We start from the raw sequence: 13,753 nt of genomic DNA, 5'->3' as shown, positions 1-13,753 counted from the left end.
ATTATTATAATGCATTGGCAGACACCTAGGTGGTATCATTCTACTGTCTCTCTTCTTCCATCAATGCCTCACTGCCTAAATAGATTACTTTACCATTCTGCCTTTGAGGTAAAAAAAAAAACAAAACAAAAAACAGTCAGACCATTCTTTCCTAAACAGCAGTTCTATTTCAGTTGTTTGGCCAGTTTTTGTGGATTACGCTTAAAGTTCACAATTCCACAGAGAACTTGTGATTCTTGAAGTTCCAGGATGCCCAGCCTAACCACAGGTATTTTTTATGCATTGTCCCTGGTATGTGACTTACTTTTTAGCTAGTAAACATTTCCATGTGGAGCACTGCAGCAGGGAGCTGCTAGCAGATCAAGTGAGAAGTTATCTTCTGTTGTATCCTAAAAATGTATAAGAATTATTCATATCTGCTTAAAAAGAACAACCAAAACTGAGTCCCGAGTTTGGTCTTCTCTACTGAAAGAATTAATGGCTGCCTTTGATACTTCATATGAGGTGTTTTAAGCCCTCTGGCCACAAAACTCTAAGCAAGTTCTGCTTGGGACTCTAAACTAATGAAGAAAGACTGATGTAAGGGTTCAGGTTGAAGAAAGGAGTCTGTCCAGGTATAGAAAAGATAGACACTCTAAAACTAAAGCCAGAGCTGTTTGGGGATGCATTGCCATCTACATAAAAAGAACCATGACCTACTTCCACATGGCCACCTGTTCCACATGGCCACCTGTTCCATGTGGTCTTTGATGAAGAACAGCAATGAAAGCATCACCCAGGGCAGAGATTAGCTTGTGAAAAATCTTTATTTATGAATTCCAAGCTCAAGTCAGGGAAAATGAGAAGCTTCATTTACAGCCATCCACATGATGCAGGGGAGGATTAAGTAACTTATCTTACCTTGGTTTGCATATGGACATGTGATGGACATGTGTGGCTGGTCTTTGCTGCTTTGTGGGTTCTTCTTTTTCGCACCCTTTCCCCCAAGTTTCACCCCCTATCTCTAGATAGGAAAGGAAGAAGGATAGTGGAAAGAGAGAGGAAGAGATCCCTGAATCTAACTTCTTTCTTCTTGTTTTACTTTGAGCACAACTACTAACAATTACAACCAGCCTCCCCCCCCCCCCCCAATGACCAACAGCCACCAACCTCACCTCTCAGCGTCCTAGCATTTATATCCTCTGAAAAATTCCCAGGATTTCAAATGTCACACAAATGCAGAAACTATCTGCAGCTGGCCAAACCAGGCCTCACTAGAGCATGAGGCAAATCATAGTCAACTGCTGAGAAGCAGCCCCAAATTCCCACACCTGGAATTAAAACAAAAACACATTCTTATAATATTTCTGTGTTTTAAAGAAACCAAAATTCTAAAATTCTCACTACAAATGTGCCTTTGTCCTCAGGATGGTAGCATGGAGGACTGACCAGTGTATACCTTTAAGAAGCAGGGCCAAGTGAGAGGCACCTAGATTATGGAGAAAGTGCCCTCAAAAGCAATTATCCATTCCATTCCACTGCTCTCTGATTCTTGCCCAAGCTGTGCAACTCTTCTACATGGACTCCCAACAGCAGAAGCCCTCAACAATGAAGCTGCCCAGTGTTGCACTTTAACCACTAGACCCACAAGCCAACGTGAACTTCTCTTTATCTCACCATTAGCCTGCATCTCAGGGGTTTATTCCATCTGACTAACCCAGATCCCTCCCACTCATCGGGATTGATCCCACAGTGACCAATACAGCTGAACTTCTGTGTTTTACCAACAGCCACCCTCCTTTGATAACACCAGGGAGACAAAGCCCACACCCTGCCACAGGGTATATCACTCAAGCCTGACATGGAGGAGTAAGGAGCTCAGAGGGAGGCAGCAGCCTAATGAGATAAAGGAGTAAGCAACAGAGAGACTCAGAAGTGGATGCCAGGCTTGTGTTCCCACACAGGGGACGCTGAAGCTTGAGGGAACAAGACGACCATGGCAAGCAACCTTTAAAGTCAGGTCCAACCTGCTGCTTTAGAGATTAGAGGTTCAGGACCAGAGCTGATGAGATAGATTAAGAAAAGCCCTGTGCCTTTTCTTTCCTCCAAAAGCTGGGAAGGAAATTCACATCAGCTGAAAGGGGAAAATGAATAGCAGAGTGTACAATAGCCTCTCATTTTAGTCATTTAAATTCCTTTCAAATTCCCATTCACCTTCCCAAAATTAAATATACATGGACAATAGAAAAGAAATCTGTGGGGTTTTCTCATATTGAATTTGGAGGAAGAGTATAAAAACACCAAGAAAAGATGTCTCCCAATGTACCATCTTGCCTTCACTTAACCTTGAGATGTAAGCTCTGCTAAGAAGCAGTCAGGGTTTAGCGTCTTCTGAGAACTTAATGTGTACCTGATAGTATACAGAGCACTTTCACTCCCAGCATCTGATTTGGCCCTCGGAACAATGCCTCTGCCACTGTTTCTTGCCTACAGCACATGATCTAAATGTAGAAAATGGGATCTAGAAAGACAGTAGTTCAGGGCCACGTGCCAGCACAGAGGGACCTTAGGAAGGAACGGGAGGAAAAACTATGAAAATTAAGACATCTGTTTTGGAAAACCTCCAGGCAAAGAGGGTGAACTACATTGACTACTTCACTTGCTGCCACGGACTTTAAGAAAGAGCCACTTAGACAGGAGAAGGCTCAGTGGGTAAAGTACTTACCGCACAAGTGTGAGACTTCGAAGTTTAGATGCTCAGATGAGAGAGGGATGCTGTTGCACACTCTTGTAAACCCAGGGCTTTTGCAGTGAGATAGAACTGGAGGGAACATCCGAAGCTAGCTAGCCTGGTGTACACAATAGCAAACAGTAAGAGACCATGTCCCAAACAAGGCAGAAAGACCTGAGGTTGTCCTCTGACCTCCATACATGCACAGTACCTTGTCCTACCCTCACACACACATGAACATGTGCACACACATCATATACACACAAACACCAACAATTAAAGGGCGGGCCACTAATCTGCCAATAGTCTTGCATGCACTATAGATGTAGAAAAACGAACCATATAGGACTTCCCTTTCTTCTCAGCCAGCAATAGCATTTAAAAAAAAATAGAATTAGCACTGACTGATTCACAGACTTTTCTCATACAGTAAACTGGTGAGTGAAGACATCACCCGGAGGCCACATGTATATCACAAGCAGAAGTTAAATGTGCTCAGCTTGCTATAGATAGATCCGCTATTCACAAGTCAAACGGTCTCTGGTTGTCAGCGCATGACCCTGCTTTACACGACTTGTTTTCTATGTACGTTGTCACATGGCCCCATGGCAGAAACTCACTGTGACTGTACACACTGCTTTGAGCGGAGCATTTTTTTTCTTCTGTGTTTATGTCTACAGGACAGTCACACACTTAATGGGTCCGAGCAGGAGAAAGAGTCACAGAACCTAAGGACCACCATTAATACTTGCAGAGTGGAGACACCCACCGCCATTTACGTAATCACCAACCACTGATTTGTCTCACAACTTCAGTGTGACAGAGGAGTCCCTGGATATTTTTGTTTGTTTGTTTGTTTTGGGAAATGATCTCTACTAACACACCCCAGCAGTACAGCGCTTGCTCACCATACAAGACTGTGGGCTCCATCTCCAGGACTGACAAACAACAATCACAAGGAGACTGTCTTTAGCTGTGTGATAAGAAGGTTAGAATGGGGCTTAAAGAGATGTAGGATTCTGGGCCCTGCAGGAAAGGATTCATTTCTTAACCAAGTTTGAAAAGTGGGCTGTAATATTTTCAGCAAAAGTTCCACTGCACTTTCTGTTCAAAGATAGACATTTTCAAGAGAACATAGAAAGCACGCGAGACTGCGTGAAATTCCACATATCAGCGTGTCCTGAGTTCATAACAAAGGCCATCCTTATTCAATCAAAGCAAGGGATAACACGGTCTAAACAGACAGGACGTACCCAATTTCTTATAGTTCCTAGTGCCCAGAGTGTGATAAGCAAAGAATCTGGGATTTTCTTTTTAAAACATTTTGGTATTTATTCTGAATGTCATGGAAATAAAACGAGCAAATAATGAAGATGGTAAAAAAAATTAAAAAAAAAAAAACAGAATGTCTTTTTAAAATTGCCCTGTTTATGGGACACCCAGGGTGATTTTCTAAGTACAAGTTTGGCCATATTTCTAATTTGTTCAAGAGCTTGATGGCTTCCCTGCTGCTTTGCAGCTAAGCCTCCAGCTTCCTTGAAGTTGTATTATCTCCTGAGTTCATCTTTCCGTGGTGCCTCTCTCCCTGCACCTCAGGGGCACCAAGCTCCCTCTTAACCCTTGGCCAGCACACACTATTTCCCAGGTACATGCCCAAATCCCTGCTGAGCTTCAGGGCCCAGCTCAGACATTATGGGCTCCTGGATGCTGTAGTCAAAGTTGCTTCCCATATGCTTCGATAGCATCCAATATGAAATAATTTATTTACCTGCAGATTTTCTGTCTTCCATAATGGAGAATGTGTGTTTCTGAAGGAAAAATTGGTATTTGTACCATGTTGTATTCCCAGGGCATGACTTAATGTGTGAGATACAACAGTGTCTCCTTTGTTCAGTGAACTTCTCACTGTTTAGTTTTTAAATTTTGTGGTACTCAATGACAGACTGATTATATGGTGTTAGGGAACTCCATTCTGATAGATGCTGTGGACTGATCTAGTTCATGAGCACTGCAGTGAAGGCTGGTACATCCCAGTATTCCATCCCAGATACTTCTCCAGTAAAGCAAAGCTAGGTATGTGATCCTAAAATATGACTTTGTTTCTCTGATCCCAGGTTTCCTGTCAGTTGGATGCCTAGAAAGCCTTCCTCATTGTGTAGTAGAGAAAATAAGATTGATAAAGTATAAATGATAATTAGCCTTGGACCTGAGTGACATCAATATTTGCCATTGTAATTAGTCATACAAAACTGATCATCAATAAGCCTTGTTTAATTTGGTGTTTTTTTTAATCTAGCAACTTTTAAATATCTTTTTCCCCATTCTTAATCAGTGGAGCGGCAGAATTGAAGTCCACCACGTCTTGGTTCCTTTAGGTTTTCAATGAGAACATAGAACTGTGTGGTTGCCCATAACAACGATAGATGACAGGCAGGGTAGGAGGAGGGCATCATGTTTGGCAGGTCATGGTATAAAGGAGGACAAAGCAAGCTCAAATAGCATCAAAAGGAAGAGCTAGGGGAGTAGGAAGGCAGAAAAGAGAGTCAAACTGAAATCCCCAATAGTATAGGCTACGTAGCAGTAGACGCTACAGCACTTGGTCTGCGCCGTCACTATGGAAGTGGCTGTCTATTCAGGCAGCATTACTCGAGGTTGTGTTTGACTGCATGGCACTGAAACCAACTGGAGTCTGCAGATCTGATTTTACACAGATGCTGGACGTGAGCAGCCAGGGATGAGGCACCATTCAGGAAGCACCGTCTGTGCATACATGGGTGGCCATCTTCAACGTGGTGCCTTTGTCTTTACTTTGCTCTTCCACCTTCAGGCATAACATTATTATCATAGTACGCAGGGAAGGTGAGAAGGACAACAGGCAAAGACGGCCGGGGGCCGGGGGACAGCTGAGTTTCCTGACTTTTATCAAGAAAAGAAGGGAGCCATGTCTTATGGAGGGCCCACCACTAGGGTTGCTTTTGTGTAGTATTAACTAAAATTCAGTCAGGTCAACATTAGTGGCGAGGAATTCTAGGCACATTGTGCTAGGTGTGGGAAGCTACATATGCCATTACAAGATGGCGCTGGCTACCGCTGGCCACCGCTGGCCACCGCCTGTAAGTTCGGGTAAACAACCAATGTGCGCATGTGCATAAGGGTTTCCCGTCACAGCCCATCCCGGGGGAATGTTAATGAGGAACTGAAAGCACAACCAATCAGGTATAGACATGCCACTCCCAGGCCTATATAAGCAGCGCCAGTTCTGGGGCTCGGGGTCTTTCGCCTTTGCTATCAAGCTCTCCCAATAAACGTGTGTGGAAGAATCCTGTTGTGGCGTCTTCCTTGCTGGAGAGTCGGGCATCCACAGCTAGGTGTGTAAGGTGCTTTGGTGTAAGTAGATAGACAAAGTAGTCATGGCATAGGAACTAGAATGGTTATTACTCGCCTCCTGACCAATAAAGGAAATTAGACTTAGCTATCATATAACAAAGCATGTACTATGAATTTTGTTGGTAACAACTGACATTAATTGGATCACACAGACTGAAAACAGGACAGTGATCTTCTGTTACATATACATGAGTCACGAAATCAATATGTCAGCCTTCCTCCCTTCACTCTTTGGTCTCCCTTCCATCTATAATCTCCCACCTACAAAAGAGAGCTGAGCTTAACACATCAACAGACCTCCTGCTTCTGAGTCATGAGAACGTGGAGAAAGGTTTGTGTGTCACGTTATTTAAAACTCGTTAAAACTTACAGCTTGGCAGATACTCTGCTCATTTCTGTCAGAGCGCATTCTCAGCTGATCCACCATATTACATCTGTTCCTCGTTCCTCTCTACATCTCTGCTCTGAGCATGAAGAAGCAAACGTGCCCAGCATTTAGGTCTCTGGATATTGCAGTGTGGACCATCACCGTTACGCCTATGTTCTTTTAGTATCTGTGACATGCAACATGGCTCAGTATAGAGAATGCAGCAGACATACAGAGGTGGTCTCCAGATGTGAAACAATTATGTTGACTCAAAACCAAAAGATTTAAAAAAAAACATGAAGAGCAGTATACTCCCTGCATAAAACACATGCATCTAAGACAAAGCATTTACACATGGTTATCAAGGATACATTTGCAAGTTAAAGGAGATAAAAGTACCAAAGGATCTAAGTTGTTAAAAAGAAAACATTCAAGAAGTTTAAAACTGTAATTTTTACATCAGAAATTGCCCTTGGACTTGGGACATTAAAAGAACATTACGAAAACAGAAGAGCTTGCCGTGGTCGTTAGGAAGGTGAGATGAGACGCCAGCAGCTTAGCGTTCCTGTTCTGAACCACCGTTCAGTGCTCTAAGCTCTAAACTCCTTGGGCAAAGTTTCCTGTGCAAATCAGACCTCGGAGATTGTCCAACGGGCTTCAAGAATTTCCTTTCAAAATTGTTAAAGTTATACATTAAATAAAAGAATAAGAAGTATATTAATCACTGTTACAAATTAGTTCTAATAATATAAAACCAAAAAACAACAACTGACTTCATGGTATTCATATGACAAAGCAACCTTATGCCTTTGAGAACAAGAAACTCTAGGCTTCTTGCTTCTGCCACTGCATTAATCTTTGGATGTTCTTTTGAGTTGCAGAGGAGCAACCTAAGTCCCCTATTCCATCATCTGCAAGCAAAGTATGTTTAGTCAGTTTCTAGGATCCATTATAGAAAGCCAATGACACATGTCTTCAGATTGTATGTCTGTATGACTTGTTGAGGTCATCATCAAAGAAATAAAAGTGGGAGTGAGAAGAACTAGCAAAGGCTCCTAAGACCTCTGAGTCCACTGGAGGGATCCATTTGAGCAGAGCCCAGCAGCTGTGGGGAATAACAACCTGCAATCATTTTAAATTATGCTGTTAGCTGCAAATAATAGAACCCCTCTCTCCTTGTCCATGATAAAGTGTCTTGTCTACAAATATAGCAATTTGTACTTAGAATCTTTTAATTAATGTATTTATTTTGAGAGTGTTTAGCTATTTTGTCTGCATGTATGCCTATGTACCATGTGCATTCACGGTGCCATGAAGGTCAGAAGACACACACACACACACACCCCCAACCCCCCCACACTAGAGTTATAGTCAGTTATAAGCCACTCTGTGGGTGCTGGGAATTTAGCCCAAGTCCTGGAAAATCCACCAGGGCTCTTAACCACTTGAGTGATGTTGTGGTAATTATCATTCTGGGTGTTGCTATAACCCCTTGTTGTCTTTAAGTATATTTTAGGCGTTTCTAGCCCATTTCTGACCATTTCATTCCTGGATAAAAGACACAGAAACATTTAGACTTATAATAATAAGCTTTAAAGCAGTAGACCGGGCAGATATCACCCCTCTGTGCTATTTTATCTAGTTTCGTAAAGTCATCTCCTCAAGATATCACTTGTAACGTTCTGCGTGGGACTCTCCTACTCTGTCAGACCAGACCTCATGGCCGTGTGCTCACCCCACCATGACCTCTCATTCTCTCTCTGTCTCTCTCTGTCTCTGTCTCTGTCTCTCTCTCTCTCTCTCTCTCTCTCTCTCTCTCTCTCTCTCTCTCTCTCTCCGTCTGCTCCTTTCCCCCCACCTTGTGGTCCCTATTTGAGGCTCCAAGCCCAGGAACCGCTCTGCCTACTTCTCTTCTACCTAGCTACAGGTTGTCTAGCCTTTTTCTTGATCATTCAGGATTAACTTGCAAAGGGGTTGTTTCCATGTTGCCAGGGCCATCTACGTCAGAGTTGAGGTATTGCTAGCATTCATCCACACAGGCTTTGAGAGCATGCCATCATGGAACTATCTCATTCAAAAGCAGCAAGCTCCCGGGATGTGGAAAGTAGTAGTTGCTGCTCAAAATATCACAACTTTCAAATGCTCTCTAAGAACCCGAGGCAAGCAAAGATATGGAGAGACTTCTGTGACTTCCTGTCGGTGTTTAAAGAAGGAAGAGGAGGATGAGTCTTGCTGCAGCACGTCGTCGCCTGCATATTATTAAACCCTCCAAGTGACATTTAGCACGTTCCTAATCTCTTCCTAGTGTTTTGATCAGAAGAGGTAACATCCTGCTGTCGAGCTTGGATGCTTCTTCTCATTGCAGAAGGCATCAAATTAATCTCACTGAGTTCAGCCTTCAGAAATTGGCTGTCTGTTAGGACAGGGATCTCAGGCTAGGCCTGGCTTCATATGCTAAGTTCTCAGGGACACCTTACATCAAGAAACAAGAGACAGGAAACTGGAAGTAGGGAAGCCAACATGACATAATCCTGTAGTGTCATGTTATGACTCATTCCATGATGTTGAGGCACACTGCTGTTGCTTTTATAAGTTGATAGTAAAATGAATAATATATATGGCGAGGCAGCATGGGGGTGGTCCTTGTGTGTATTAGATGAACAATACCATCCACCATTTATTTATTTGTTGCCTGTTCTACAAATCATTTACCTATCTCACTTATCCTTGAACTTTTCCTCACATTTGAGATGAATAGAAATTTAAAAGACGAAACACACTCTAATCTGTAAATCACGTGTGCTCAAAAATTCAAAGAACCAAAATACATACTGCTCCATCTGATATGGCAGACAATACTCTGAAATATAGCACATATCTTTCCATTCGAAGCTGATGGTGACTGGAGGATTACCACTAAAGAGACCATAAAACTGGATATGATCTGAAATCTAAACTTTGTATTCAATTATATTAAACACCGTGTCACAGTGTAAATCTGAGTGGGTGCAAATTCGCATACAGGAAGAGACTACCACAGTGTATTCAAAAGGACAGCAACCGTTAACTCAAGCCTGGAACACTGTCTAGGGCCCGCCTTACCCAAGGCTGATCAACCTTGAGATTCAAACCTCTTACTCAGCATTCTGACCTAGAAAAAAGCTCCAGGGCCCCTCCCTACAGGGAGCTTTTCTGGTCCGTGAGTGAAACAGGCCTGTCTTTTGATCCGACCACCATCCTCTGAAGGAACCTAACCTGCTCAGGAGTTTCTGAAATGCTTAAAAACCCTATTCAAAATCACCCCCATCTGTGTCTTACCCCTGATGCTGATTAAAGGGAGCCCTAAATCTCACGGTGTAGGCAATATACACGCCCACACCCATGAAGCCAGTTTGAGCCCTCTCTGAGAAGATTCGTGTTTCAACACATTGAGATTGACAAGATAAATTATTTTAATTTCCCCGTGAGGTTCAGAACAAACTGAAGCTCTTGCACAGAATTCAACTAAAGTCAAAATGTCAGTTTCATCGCTAGTGTTGCTGGGTGGAGAACGGTATTTAGACACGATGTCAAAGGGATGTCGGATATGCTAGCTTTGCTGCATGGAATGACCTTTTCTATCTCTCTCTGGTCAAGGGTTTGCCTCTCCCAGAAGTACAAAGTGTTCAGGAGTTTGCTGCATGGAGAGATAGGATCTACCTCCCTTGGGCAGAATGCAGGAGAAGCAGATCACAAGGTAACTGCCTTACGCCTCTGCCCCGACACCAAGGCTCCCCTGATGAGAGATTGGTGGCTGAACAAGTGTTCATTCATCAAATAGCTAGTGTTCCTCCTGCCAAGCAGAATAAATAATAAATGGTGGTCAGAGGGCTAAATGGTTAGTGCCTTGCAACTCAGAGGCCAGATGCAGAATCCCCTGGAGACTGCTTAGAAATGTACAATCTCTACAATATCTGCACGGCGGGGTAGTGTGTGCCTGTTACCCCAGCACTGGAAAAACAGAGGCAGGAGGACCAGAAGTTTGAAAGCAGCTGGGCTACATATGGAGACCCTCTCAAAAAAGAAAAACAAAAACAAAAACAACAACAACAACAAAAAACAAACCCAAGCAGCTCGGGGTGGAGTTTTAGCTTGCATGCACAAGACTCTCTGATTGATTCCTAGCACAAAAGAAAGGTGGTGTGGGGCATGTGGGTTTAAGACTGAGAAGTGTTGCAGAGTCACATGACAGAAAAGTGAATTTCCCTAGGAGCCTGGAATGGGAAGACAACAGGCCCGGAGACCATCTGCCTGTCCACTCACAGATTTGAGTACATAAATGTCTCCTGAAGTAGATTCCATGAGACTTTTAATAATAATGGAATTTGAAGTAAAAACTGTCACATCAGAGTGAGTTGGATTTGGAAACTCAGCAGGAGGAAAAGACTCTGATAGTTTGTGCTTCAACTTATGTTTATTTTGCCATGTTTGGTTTTTATTTCTTACAAGCCTGTTCTTTTCTAATGGGGGACAGAAAGGGAGTGGATCCCGAGGGCAGGGGAAGTGCAGAGGAACTCGAAGGAGCAGAGGGAGGAGAAACGGTAATTAGGATGTATTGGATGAAAAAAGAATCTATTTTCAATCAGAGGGGAAAATAAAAAAGAATACTGGAATTTGTCTATAGCCATAGCACCCAGAAAGTGCCTGATCTCACCTAAACTTGCTGGAACTTTAAACTGGAGTTATAATTGTCTCAAACTAATTGAACTTAATAAATTTTGAGACTACTTTTAGGGAACACTTGCCAATATAAGGGGGGCGTGAACCCACAAGAAGGAAGAAGACAGCAGGGATGACAAGAAAACTCGTGATTCTTTGAATGATTACATTCATTTCAAGAACTGAGACACTAGGTTGGGGGCATGTGGGAGGAGTTGGGAAAGGCGAAGAATACAACAAAAATATATTATGTGCAAAAATTTAAATAATAAATATAAAATTTCAAAAAGAAAGAAAAAAATGTAATCAAACATCAGGCCCAGCTGGAAGGGTCTGAGTGACGAAACTTGGCCAGGCACGTCCTTGTGACAACCTCTGGTCTCCCTGGATCCTTATCACGTGATCTTTTATGGGTACTGTAAGGTTGCCAATATATAAGTCAAGATATTCTGAATGGTGTCTTATGTATTGGCAAATTTGGCCATATTCACTTAACCCTTAAACAACTTGGGTTAGGGAAAAACTATCCAATGTTTAGTCGAAAATCCACACACAACTTTTGACTCTCCAATAGAGTCTTAACTACTCAAACCCTCTTACTGACCGGAAGCCTGACCAGCACTATAAGCAGTTAGTCTAATTTTGTATGTTCTGTGTGTAACATAATGATGAGAATAGGGGAGGAGCTTGAGAGATCTTTTTCTTTTGCTGGGACAGAAGACACTGGAGACGAATCCCTGCTTTGAGACAACAGGTACCACATAGCCGTTTTACCCAACTCTCACCATGCTTGTGCTCATACTACAGCAACAGTGAGGAGGCCGTGAAGTTACTGTGACTGCACGGAATGACCACAGCTTAATTTATACAGTTACGAACTAGAGGCTCATTTTCCGTTTGCTTACATTTCTCTGCATGGCCACGTGGGCAGCCCGTAAGCATTGGAATATATGGTATAGTTCTGTATATGTCTGATGATGGTAAATGACAAAATAGCTTTTACCTGTATGTGTTTTACATATTTATGGCTTTTTTTTTCTTAATTTTTTGCAATGATCCTTCATTAGTCTCCTAGCTTTTTCAAATTATTACAAATCTCAAAAAAAAACCACATCCATAATAATCTATGTAAATGGGTCCACTCAGCTCAAACCTGCGCTGTTAAGGGCTCAATGCATTGAGACCTACCTATTTGTTTAATTATCTAATAGCCCAAGAATGTACTATATTTAATTTCCCACCTCTGAAAGAAGGCAGAGATGCATTCAGTGTGTGGAATTTCACATATAATCATGACTAGGGAGTATTTTAAGCCTTGTCTATTGGTGGTGCGCTGAATGCTCATAGTAGATTACTGCCTGCAAGAGGCTGTCACCCCATGCCCTTGATTTGCCTCATGTTTGAGATGTCTGATGTTCAGGCTTCCTGGATAATTCCTATGATTCCCATTTGGTGCTCGGCAAAAGACATCTGGTTCTGCCTAACTTTTGCTCAGCTCTCTTCCCTAAGGACTGTGATGTCTGTGAGCTGCTATCCTACCCTTCTTTGATGGCCTGGCTGTGAGACGGAGCCTGTGTCTGGTGCACTGCCACTGGTGAGAGCAGAAGGCATGCAGTCACTGGGAAGGGAGATGGTTCACTCTCTTGCTGTCCAGAACGTTCAGCGTGTGCCCTTCAGTTGACGTAACGTTCCACTTCATTTCCAGCTCAAGATCAAAGCTTTCCAATATTGCTTATGATATTTTCCACTACAAGAAAAAAAGGTCCAGTAGAAATTATCCCAGAGGAGAAGTATCGATTACCCTAAAGCATGCTTTCTGTGTGGTAAGTCTGTTTACCTAGACTAGGTCAGCATTTTAATCACGATACTTTGTTAGTAGACTATTCTAGAAGCACTCAGGAAGGGAAGAGTATTTAGATTTTTTTTCTTAAAATATAAATGTCAAAGGTCTAGATTGGAGGGGAGATCCTTTCCACATGAACTTCCAGATGTGTTGGGAGAACTGTGTTCCATAGACTGTGTTCTTTCCTGGTAACTTGCTCTTTGTTCTGGGTGCTCTATGCTGTGTTACACAGAGAAAATTTGACCTTTCCTCAGTAGATACATGATCCATTGACTTATCATAAAGTGTATGAACAACTGAAGCCCCCCCAACCCCCAAAGCCCTTTGAATGATGATTTGAGACGATTACTTAAGAAAGTGCAAGTGTGTCATAACCTGTTGAAGAGAAATGCAATGAAGACTGTTTGACTCAGTTATCTGGCTTTTCTGTGGGAAACTGTCGGTTCCTACTGCAAGTTTCATTTTGTAAAATAAGAACGTTATCTATGCCAAAATGTCAAAGTTTGGAGCGTCTTGGTAATGATACCGAATTCATTTGGTATCACACTGATACCTCAAGTCATACTTTTCAATACAGAGAAACCCATTTTTAGCAATAATAATCAAGCGTCTAGTGGCTCACCCGCTAATGTTTTGAGATAATGCATCCCAATTATATTTAAACGGCTACCGCACTAAAGTTGCTGCACATTTGAAAGCCATTTTTGCTGGCCTTTGCATGCAAGCATTGATGTAAAGGCTTCATTTA

This window comes from Mus musculus, chromosome 10 (assembly GCF_000001635.26).
Source record: "Mus musculus strain C57BL/6J chromosome 10, GRCm38.p6 C57BL/6J".
In the NCBI taxonomy this organism is placed as follows: domain Eukaryota; kingdom Metazoa; phylum Chordata; class Mammalia; order Rodentia; family Muridae; genus Mus; species Mus musculus.
The sequence above is the reverse complement of the archived record's forward strand: the minus strand, read 5'-3'. Positions refer to the sequence as shown.